The following is a 10017-nucleotide window of genomic DNA, read 5'->3' on the forward strand; positions in this document are numbered from 1 at the left end:
TAATATCATCAATAAAATCTGTCGCGCTGGTTACAATGAGTTAATATATATATTATTATGAGTAGACGTACACATTAACAATGCGGTATGTTTATAAAATGTTATATTATGTAGTACACTAATATATATATTACATATAAAGTATATATTATGTATATATATGCATAGTGCATACATAGGTTGTTTTCACTAAATGGAAGAAAAATAGTACCTATAGATTATGTGTTATGATAAATTATTATTCAGTTTATTTTATACTCAGCTTGCAAATATAATATTATAGCATAATATATAAGCTAAAAATGCACATTTGTATAATGCTTCCATAACAATTATATAAGTATAAACAATTATACTGCAATTTGATAATGGGTTTTATTTATTTATACGTTTATGTTAAATATATAAATATTTATTATTAAAATTAATAGCATCACTCACAAATATTATTGGGCTAGCCTAAACTCGATTCCAGCGTGAAATTATTTTCCCCAAAAAATTACTTTATTTGATATCATTCCGTAAATAGTTTTTTCAAGTTCTATTTCATTAAAAATGAGTCCGGTGACGACATGTTTATCTGTGGTTGATGACGTAATATTTTTATTTTATGATAGTGTGGAAATTTTCTGGTTCAAAAATGATTTATTTGATGCCATTCCATTAACAATCTATGCAGAACAATTAATTTGTATGGATCAATATATATACAACAAAATATGCAATTTATGTATTGTAGTCATATATATATGTATAAAAAAAATTAAAATGTATTAAAACTAATATAAATATTTGTATAAATCTTTTTTTTGATTTCATTAGAATGTAATTAAAATCGATGTACAACATTAAAAATCACCAATATATCTATAAAAAAAGATAAAGTTTAAAAAAACCATATTACAAATTAACTATATTAATAATAGTTATACACACATCATTTGTCAATGATATTAAAAATTTAATTGAACTGGTATACTAGTTTTTTTTTTTTTAACTACTTGGTAATATTAAAAAAAAAACGTGGAAAATCATAGAAATAAGTGAAAAAATGCGAGGAAGTTGTAATTTTTACACAATTTTGATCATTCTTTTTGGTAATCTAATTAATTATATTGTTTTCAAATTTTAAATTTTCGTTTCAGTAGCACACTTATTTTTTTAATTTCTATGGGTAAATTATAAAACTTACCTATATACTGACATATTTGATTTTTTTTGACTGTGCATACTAAATAGATATTTATAATTGGATATGACTGTAGTTATTACTTGAATCAAACCATAAAAAATACTTTTATCGTAGGCTGTCTCATTTGAAGCAATTTAGAGTTTAAAAAAAAAAAAATCTGGTTCTATCTAGTAATTATTATAATCAAATAATTACATCATAAAACAATTTATAACAGTAGAAATTAATGTAAACAGATTTTCATTTTTTATACACAAAAAAAAAAAAAAATGTACAACTATAAACAATATAATGAATAACATCATTTATTTTTGCTTGGCAGCGATTTCATTTTTACATTTTTCTAGAATTGCTTTGATTGATTCTAATTCTTCAGATGTGTTTGTTTGTTCTGTTTTCATAAATTGTTTGTAGTATTTTCTATGGCAAATTTTCGTACAGCCCTTACATTTGCATACTGACTTCAGTAGTTTAATTTTTTTGCAGTATATACACTAATATACAGCGTACGAAACGATGATGAAAAAAATCGTTTTGATGGCTATAGTCAATTTTCAGATTTTTATGCGCGAATTGTATGTACAATACGTTACAATTACAACATTCAACTAATTGTTTATAACCGAAATATTTATTCAACAATACGATTTCTGGGGGTTGCTAATAGTTTCATGCAAATAGTGTAATTATTATTTTTTTTTTAATTTCAGGGTGATAATATTTTTTTTTTATTAAAATTATCATTTATATTAAATATCCTCGTTTTATTATAAGAGTATAGTAATGTTCAGCGTTTTTATAAATAGTTTTAGTTATTTTATAAGTATTGTCCAAATGTTATAAATGCTTGGATGTAATATAATCCAGTATTATATATAATAATAATTTATGTGTACATGCTTTTTTAAACATTTCGTTATTTAAGTATTAGAATTTTAGTGTGCATTTTTCAGTGGTCAGTCAATACTCAACTATCAACTTAATTATTCACCAAATAGTATTATTTTTTTTGCATACTTTATAAACATTAAAAAGGAAAAAAAATGTTGGATCAGAGCCAATTTAATATATAAACTATATTAATAATATTTAGTATATTGTGATCATACACTATACTTGATTTGCATCCGTGTATTTGTTAGGATAGTCAGAGAAAGTAAGGTAACCCATATAAAAAGACAACTCTTTGAACACTTAAGCCCAAATGAAAAAAAAAACAATGGTGTAGCTCTTAAAAAAGTCTAGTTCAGTTGTTGCTCACGGAATCTGTTGTTGAGAGGTAGTATTCAAATGATTGGCGGATATAGACGTTTTGGCGTTGCCATTTTTGCCCTGCCGTTTTGGCGCCAACTAATATTTCTATATATTTAAAATTACAATTTCGTTAAATATTACAATTAATTTGAAATGAAAATGAAAAATTTAGTTAATAGTTAATAAAGATTAGTAAAACATGAATTTGTATATATTTAAATAATATATAAATATGAATGATTTGCATATAATCCAAAACGAAAACATGTCAATCGACAACAAAGATCGAACGTTATCTATCGTGATTCGTGACTGTAATAAAGTATAACGATAAAAGCAAATCATGCTGTTCACCCGAATACCCGATACATCGATGTCAATATTGACTGACACGCAAAACCCTTAGATCATAATATATATTGCGTAGAATCTAAAACATCGATAGAAAAAAAAGGTCGCGCGTTAACTATATCGTGATGATACAAATAATATAACATTATAACAATGAAAGTAAAATTTGCTGTTCACCTGGTAGTTCAGTGTCATTATTGTCTATATAATACAGTTTACAAGCACGCGTTAGTGAAGTGTTCATAAGGTTTAATATCATAAAATAAATTATTCGTAAATTAATAAATAGCAAAAATAATTGTCCTAAAATACTTTAAAAATAAACCGTCATGATCCTGTTTTTTTACTCGTATTATACTATTATGTTATACAACTAATTTTTATAAACGTTTCATTTTTAATCATATAGTTTTGATGAGAGTCTCCAAGTTGTACTTATATTATGGAAATGTAAAAGCCTAGCTTTTATGTATTCTCTTTGCCAGAATGGGTGTTTATTTATTAAATAAATAAAAAATGAAAAATCTGTTGTTGCTATTGTCAACCTTATAGTATTGACAAATAAAATAACCGAGTTCGTTTAGTCTCAAAGAGAACATCGAACGGTCTACTCTATTCTTACGCATATCTGAATAAAATCATAAGTAAATCATGGACAATATTACAACGGATATCAAAATCACTGCGGTATCAACAGAAACCATTGCGAAAGAACAACCAAACGTTCAAGTAACAAATGTAATGGAAAGTCGAGAACTACCGCGTTCAATAAATACAAAATTTTATAAATCTATGCCAAATTTGTACATCACCACGACTCGCCATAATGGTAATTTAGTTGAACTTGAGACAGCGGCAGGAGTTAATATCCAACCGCCTTGTCCTTCGTCGTCGTTAGAGCAGGTTTCAAATGAAAACAACAAAGGCCAGGCTCTGGAAGTGATGAATTCACTGAACGTCCTCAATCCACCATCGAGAAAATGTTCTTCACTCCCGAACATTGCGATGACGCCCGTAGTAATCGAAATAGAGGGCACTTCGATGAAAATGTCGGACATTTCGATAGCCATTTCAAATAACACGCCATGTACAGAGACCGTGCCCGAGGTTTCTAACGTTAAAATTAGTCAACGTACATTTGATTTTATATTATGTTGCGCATCTGCTTGGTTATATGTTATTATTTTAGTAGGATATTATGGTTTTCTTCGCCCCGTGTGATATCGGTTTGCATCGCACGACGCCGCGGTGCGGTTGACAACATCTGTTGTGTGATTACCGTCCGGTGCGTGCGTGCGACCGTTATCCCATATTCGTTTTAAATGTTTTCGTTGTATAACAAATTCGGTTATGTTTCGTGTTTTCGTAATTCATTAATCTCAGTGTCACCGATAATTCCATAAGTTCGCGTTTTTTTTCATTTGTGTAAATGCCACTGAACTTTCGTATCTTACTTCATGTTGTCGAGTTCGGTTCGTCAAAACCGTTGTGTCGGACCGGCTCGTTTTTTGTGTTCACTTTTCTTTTTTCGCTTGTTGCGGTTGCGGACTGTTCTGACACCTGAGCCCTGAGCCTTGAGCCGCCGCCCCCCGCATCCTCCACACCATCAGCCGTCGCCGCCGACGCGCGACATACATGTTATCAGTTATCACATATCTCATCAGTTTTATATACGTACACGACTTATATTGTTATCAGTAGAGCTAGGATTTTGGTGACTTTTGCATTTTTTACAATTCTAACCAAAAACGAAATTTGTTTCGTGATATAACAATGTAAAATATGAAATTTTTATTTTGCATTTTTTTTGCATTTTTTGTGTTAAATGCATTTTATTGCATTTTTAAGGTCATTTTTACGTAATATTACAAATATTACGTTCATTTTGGGTATTTTAACAAATTTTTATTTTAAGTTTTTTTTTTATATGTGTTGTAAAGGTAATCCCAATTAGTACCTATAGGCAATTACCTTTTCTTTTTTTTTTTTTTTTTTTTTTTTTTTTTCAGTTTTGAACCGACGACGCCGCGGGAATTGCTTTCGCATTACTGCCGCTAATAGGCAATTACCTACTCCAGCCCATTGATATTGAAAAAGTAATATAAGAGTAAGTAAGATAAGATTACATATCGAACGAACCCAAAACTATATAGGTATACAATAGTAGCTTTAGTAATGAATACGACACGTACCTATAATAATATGGTTTTATACCGATCTGTATACAATACTGAACAAATAATATTACGACTAATATTAAAAATTAATATTAAGACTTTAAAAATCTTAAAAATGCCAAAAATTAAGTCAACAGTAGGAAGCCGTTTACGTAGTTTTGTGAGTGAGTTTGGTGCCGATATTTATATCTATTTTATTCATAAATCATAATTATTAATTAATATTTTAAAAATAAATTTTTTTCACTCATCTAAGAACATTTTTTGGTCATTTTCTAAGTTCATTTTTTAGAGTTTTTAGGACATTTTTGCATTTTTCTTAGTGCATTTTTGTGTATTTTTTAGGTCATTAAAATCCTAGCTCTAGTTATCAGTTATATACGTACTCGGCTTATATTTTACCGCAGTTATTGTTATCAATCATACATTTGAATTTATTCGTGCATATACATATATTTTTTGTGTATCACCTGCTACCGTATTTAAATAAATGACTATTTGGAAATTCGTACGACCTGCTCGTGTCGCCAGGATGTCGTAGACTCCATAATTAAATAAATATTCTCACAACGTATAGTTTTGGGGAAATAATATACAAAAATGTACATTAAACCTTGATAACGATCTGCTTATTGGCACCCGACCGGTCGCCAGGACGTCGCTGACTCATAATAGCCGCTATATACTTAATACACCTGCATACTTAGAAGACTTTTCAATCAATTAATCACATTCCAGCAAAATCTGTTAATATTGAAAAATGTCCTCATCTATTATAGAGACTCATGACTTCTTAAGGAGTCGGTAGCCGTTTAGTCCGTCTGCTGCCTTAAACTGGTGTACACGTATTTTTCGCTCGCTCAGTCTTTAGAAATTTTAGTGAGTTTTAAAGTGTGGGTGTTTTTATTTTCAAAATAATTTTAAACATGGCTGGTTCTATCACCAACAACGCTGCGCTATACAAAAAGAAGACGTTCACTTATGTACCTCCAGCAACGCCCGCGGATCTCATCGATTGCAGTAATTTTATACTTGACTTCACCGGCCGTAAGTTTTTAAATGTAGGACTTGATCCTACGGACGAACTTAATACCGTAGTCCAAATAATAACACCATCGCGGTATATTAATATGCCAGCCGACTTTCTAAGACGTATATTTTCCCTAATGGGAAATATATTTTCGTTTATACTCGACCTACCTCAAAAATATAAGCGAAATTTATTTCTGGAAACCGAAATTATTTCACTGTCTAGTATGGTGTATCAAAGGGAAAATATGCTTGTCATCGAATCAAAAACACAAGCTAAATAGGACAGATTTAATGAAATTGCAATATTTAGAATGGAGTATTACCGAAACAGTCGTTCGAAAGTCAACCGTGTATAGACCACTCGTCTTAAAACAGTTTGAAATTATGGGTAATTATTTGGACCAGGAATTCACCAAAGTTGATTCACCACCAAAAACACCTGAAGAAATGATTGTTTTTATCAAAAATTTAAGTGATGATAAAATTATTGGATTTACTCCTAAAGAAGACGTGAATTACATCAGTTAGCTCAAAATAAATGCAACTACTCAATTAGCTGAACAATAGTCACAACGATGGAGCGAAGACGAAGAAGAAGAAAACTCACCAGAGATAAATATTTAAGTTCTATCATTTTTTAAAAATATTTTAGGTACCTATTTTATGTATTTTATTATTTTATAGTTATTCATTGACACCATATCACAGCTGGATCTGTTCACATATTCGAGTATGTCTCCAATGTATGATTTCGACCCTTCCCAGTCACGGGTAATTAAAAACTTATAAATTTAAATAACAAAAGTTTTAATAATTATAATTTTATAGGCAGCTGACGAGGAAAACGGTATAAGGGAATATTTTTCAAAAATGAATCCCACGCAGGCAACATAGGCACCAACTAAGAAATATTAGCAATTTATTTATTTATTTATTTTTTTTTGTATAGCCTATTGATGATAACTAGGGTTAGGATGTTCATGATTTTGCATATTTTTTTTAGGTTGTCCAATAGCATCCATTCTTATACAGAAATATGTTTCATGATATTTATATTCAAAATATCATAATTTTATTTTGCATATAAGTGCATATTTTACCATTTTTTTTAAAAAGTGCATAATTTGTGTTTTTTTCTGTTTTTAAGCGCATATTTGACGGTTTTCGATGCAAATTGCTGAAAAACTCTGTAATTTTATATTTTAGTGAATCTTATATAAGTTTGATTATCTGTATTTCACATATTATCATTTATCACTTATTTATTGTTGAGATTCAATATTATGGTTTTACCTATTCGGAGTAAATATTATAAAGGTACCTACTTAAATAGAATTTTCGATAAGCTTCGTCAATTGTCACAGTCAAAACTTATCTTAAAACTGCGAGTCATTAAAATTTTATCAGATATTTTAACAGAACGTATATATATAATAAATCTAAATTAAATTATAATAATTTAAATAAATACAATTTTTTACATAGAGATTTTTTGTTCAATAGATTCAAAAACGTATTAGCACCAAACAGACGAAGATTTACAGCGGAACATTTAAAACAAACTTTAATTATTCAATGCAACTCTTTTTAATTTTTTTATATTTTATTTAATTTTTTTCAGTTTTTTTCAATTTGTCTATAATAATAAATGTTTATTGCATTTTTTGTCCAAAAATGTCTTTATTTTTTAATGCATATTTTTCAAATAGTTCATGCATATTTAGTTGATTTTTAGTGCATAAGTGCATACATATTCATACATTTTTTAGTGCATAAATATCCTAACCCTAATGATAACGAAGATTCTAGCAATGTACTGTCGCCATCGATCTTTGGCTTCACGGGTGACAAGTCCATGAAAAAATTAGCTCAGCAGAAAGCAAAACGTAAACTCTTACCATTGGTAATATATACAGGGTGATTCAAAATTTATGTTACAACCATTTTATCATATAAATATTCATATTAGTGAAAAATATATGGTACAAAAGTTTTTTGATTTAGAAACATCTATTACGATTTCATATTTTTATAATTATTTACAATATTTTAGGGGGGTTTTGGAGGGTCAACTTAAGAAATTCAAATGGAAACCTATGATTTTTTTGTAAACATAATGTGAAGACATTTTTTAAATAAATTTTAGTTCATGAATAACACTAATTGATGCAAAACTATATGCTTGAAAGCTATTCAAATTTTTTAGAAATTGCATTTTAAATTATTAACCACACGACGCGCGATAACAGGTAGCAAAATAAATGGTGTTGTCACTTATCGCTATCATACGATTCGCATCTCTTTCTCGAACCCGTATCAAAATAAAACTAATAATAATAATAATTTTTTATTAGTTATCTAATTGATCATAATTATAATTTGTTTGTCGATGTTTAACCTCAAATACTAAATATTTATGCAGGAGTGAAAGGGTTGATTTGGGGTACTCCGTGAACCCAGCCATATGTTTTGGATCCCTGTTAAAAAAAAAATAAATAATACTTAAATCCATATTAAGTATTGTAAATTATATTTTCCTTAAAAAAAACCCAAGTCTTTATTACATCTTTCACTAAACTTAAAATTGACATTAATTAATAAACTAATAATAGTTCTCCTCGTCATATGAAAATTGAAAATTGCAATGGATCAAAACGTATAAATAAAGAATACATATGTATAATTTTTGTTAAAAATGGTTAATTTTGCTTATAAAGAACAAACGATATGGTTCAAATATTTTATGAATGTAAAAAAAATAGTAGACATTCTGTGGCAGCATATAGGGAACAGTACCCAGATATACGTATATCATCACACATGACGTTTAAAAGGTTAGTGGATTCCTTAAGACTTAAAGGAAAATTTCCTGATGGTAAGCATGATCGACAAAAAAAACAAAATACCAAAAACGAAGAAATTGAAAACCAAATATTTATGTATTTTGTCGAAAATCCACATTTTTCAATAAGGGAAGCTTCGGTATATTTTAATATTTCATACAGTCGTATACAGAGAATTTTGAAAAAACATAAATGGCATCCCTTCAAAATCACCTTAGTACAACAACTAAGAGTTGGTGATGCTGATAGAAGACTGAGTTTTATTCAATGGCTAATAAATAAAAAAGAATTAGAACCTTTAATATTTAATAGTATACTATGGACTGATGAATCAAAATTCATGACAAATGGAATCTTGAATCGTCATAATGCTCATTACTGGACCGATGAAAATCCTCATTGGATGAGAGAATCTAAATTTCAAACCTTTCATAGAGTAAATGTTTGGTGTGGGATTATTGGCGATGAATTAATAGGTCCATATTTTTACAATGGTTAGTATTTTTTTTTAATTTCAATAAAATATTAAAACTGACATGCTATGTAATATTTCTAATTAACTTTTTGTAATAAACTAATAGAAACACTAACTGCTCAAAAATATCTGGAGTTTCTTCAGAATACACTTCCAATACTACTAGAAAATGTACCACTAGCAACTCGTCAACATTTATATTTCCAACAAGATGGTTGTCCTGCACACAATGCTTATCTGATTAGAAATTATTTAAATGAAATGTTTCCTGGAAAATGGATTGGTACTCATAGTTATATACCTTGGCCGCCTAGAAGTCCAGATCTAACATGTTTATATTATTTTTTATGTGGATATTTAAAAAATAAGGTAGGTATTCAACATCAGAATTTTGTTGTCTTTGTTAGATACACTTGTAATATAAAAAAGTTGATTTAATTCAATTTTTAATGAAACGAGTTAGTTGATCGATTGCGATTACTTTTAGCTTCTAAAACTGCTGGTAATACAGGTGTTTCCAACGAAATAATTTCAATTCTTGAAGAATTGCGTGAAGCAGGCTTAATGAAACGTATTCCGAATGTCTAAACGAGATATCGCTGTCGAACTACACAAACCGGCTAGAAAAAATTTTACAAGACGAAGAGTTAACGCGTATGGTAAAACGATCTATGGCAAACCGATCTTGTGGAA

At 28.9% G+C, this 10017-nt stretch overlaps 1 pseudogene; it reads left to right on the forward strand.

The window, feature by feature from the left end:
* The first annotated feature begins 5780 nt into the window (after window positions 1-5780).
* Window positions 5781-7105, forward strand: LOC112592119 (annotated as a pseudogene).
* The last annotated feature ends 2912 nt before the right edge of the window (window positions 7106-10017 follow it).

Source organism: Melanaphis sacchari, unplaced genomic scaffold (genome assembly GCF_002803265.2).
Source record: "Melanaphis sacchari strain LSU unplaced genomic scaffold, SCAv2.0 Contig158_pilon_pilon, whole genome shotgun sequence".
Taxonomy (NCBI): Eukaryota; Metazoa; Arthropoda; class Insecta; order Hemiptera; family Aphididae; genus Melanaphis; species Melanaphis sacchari.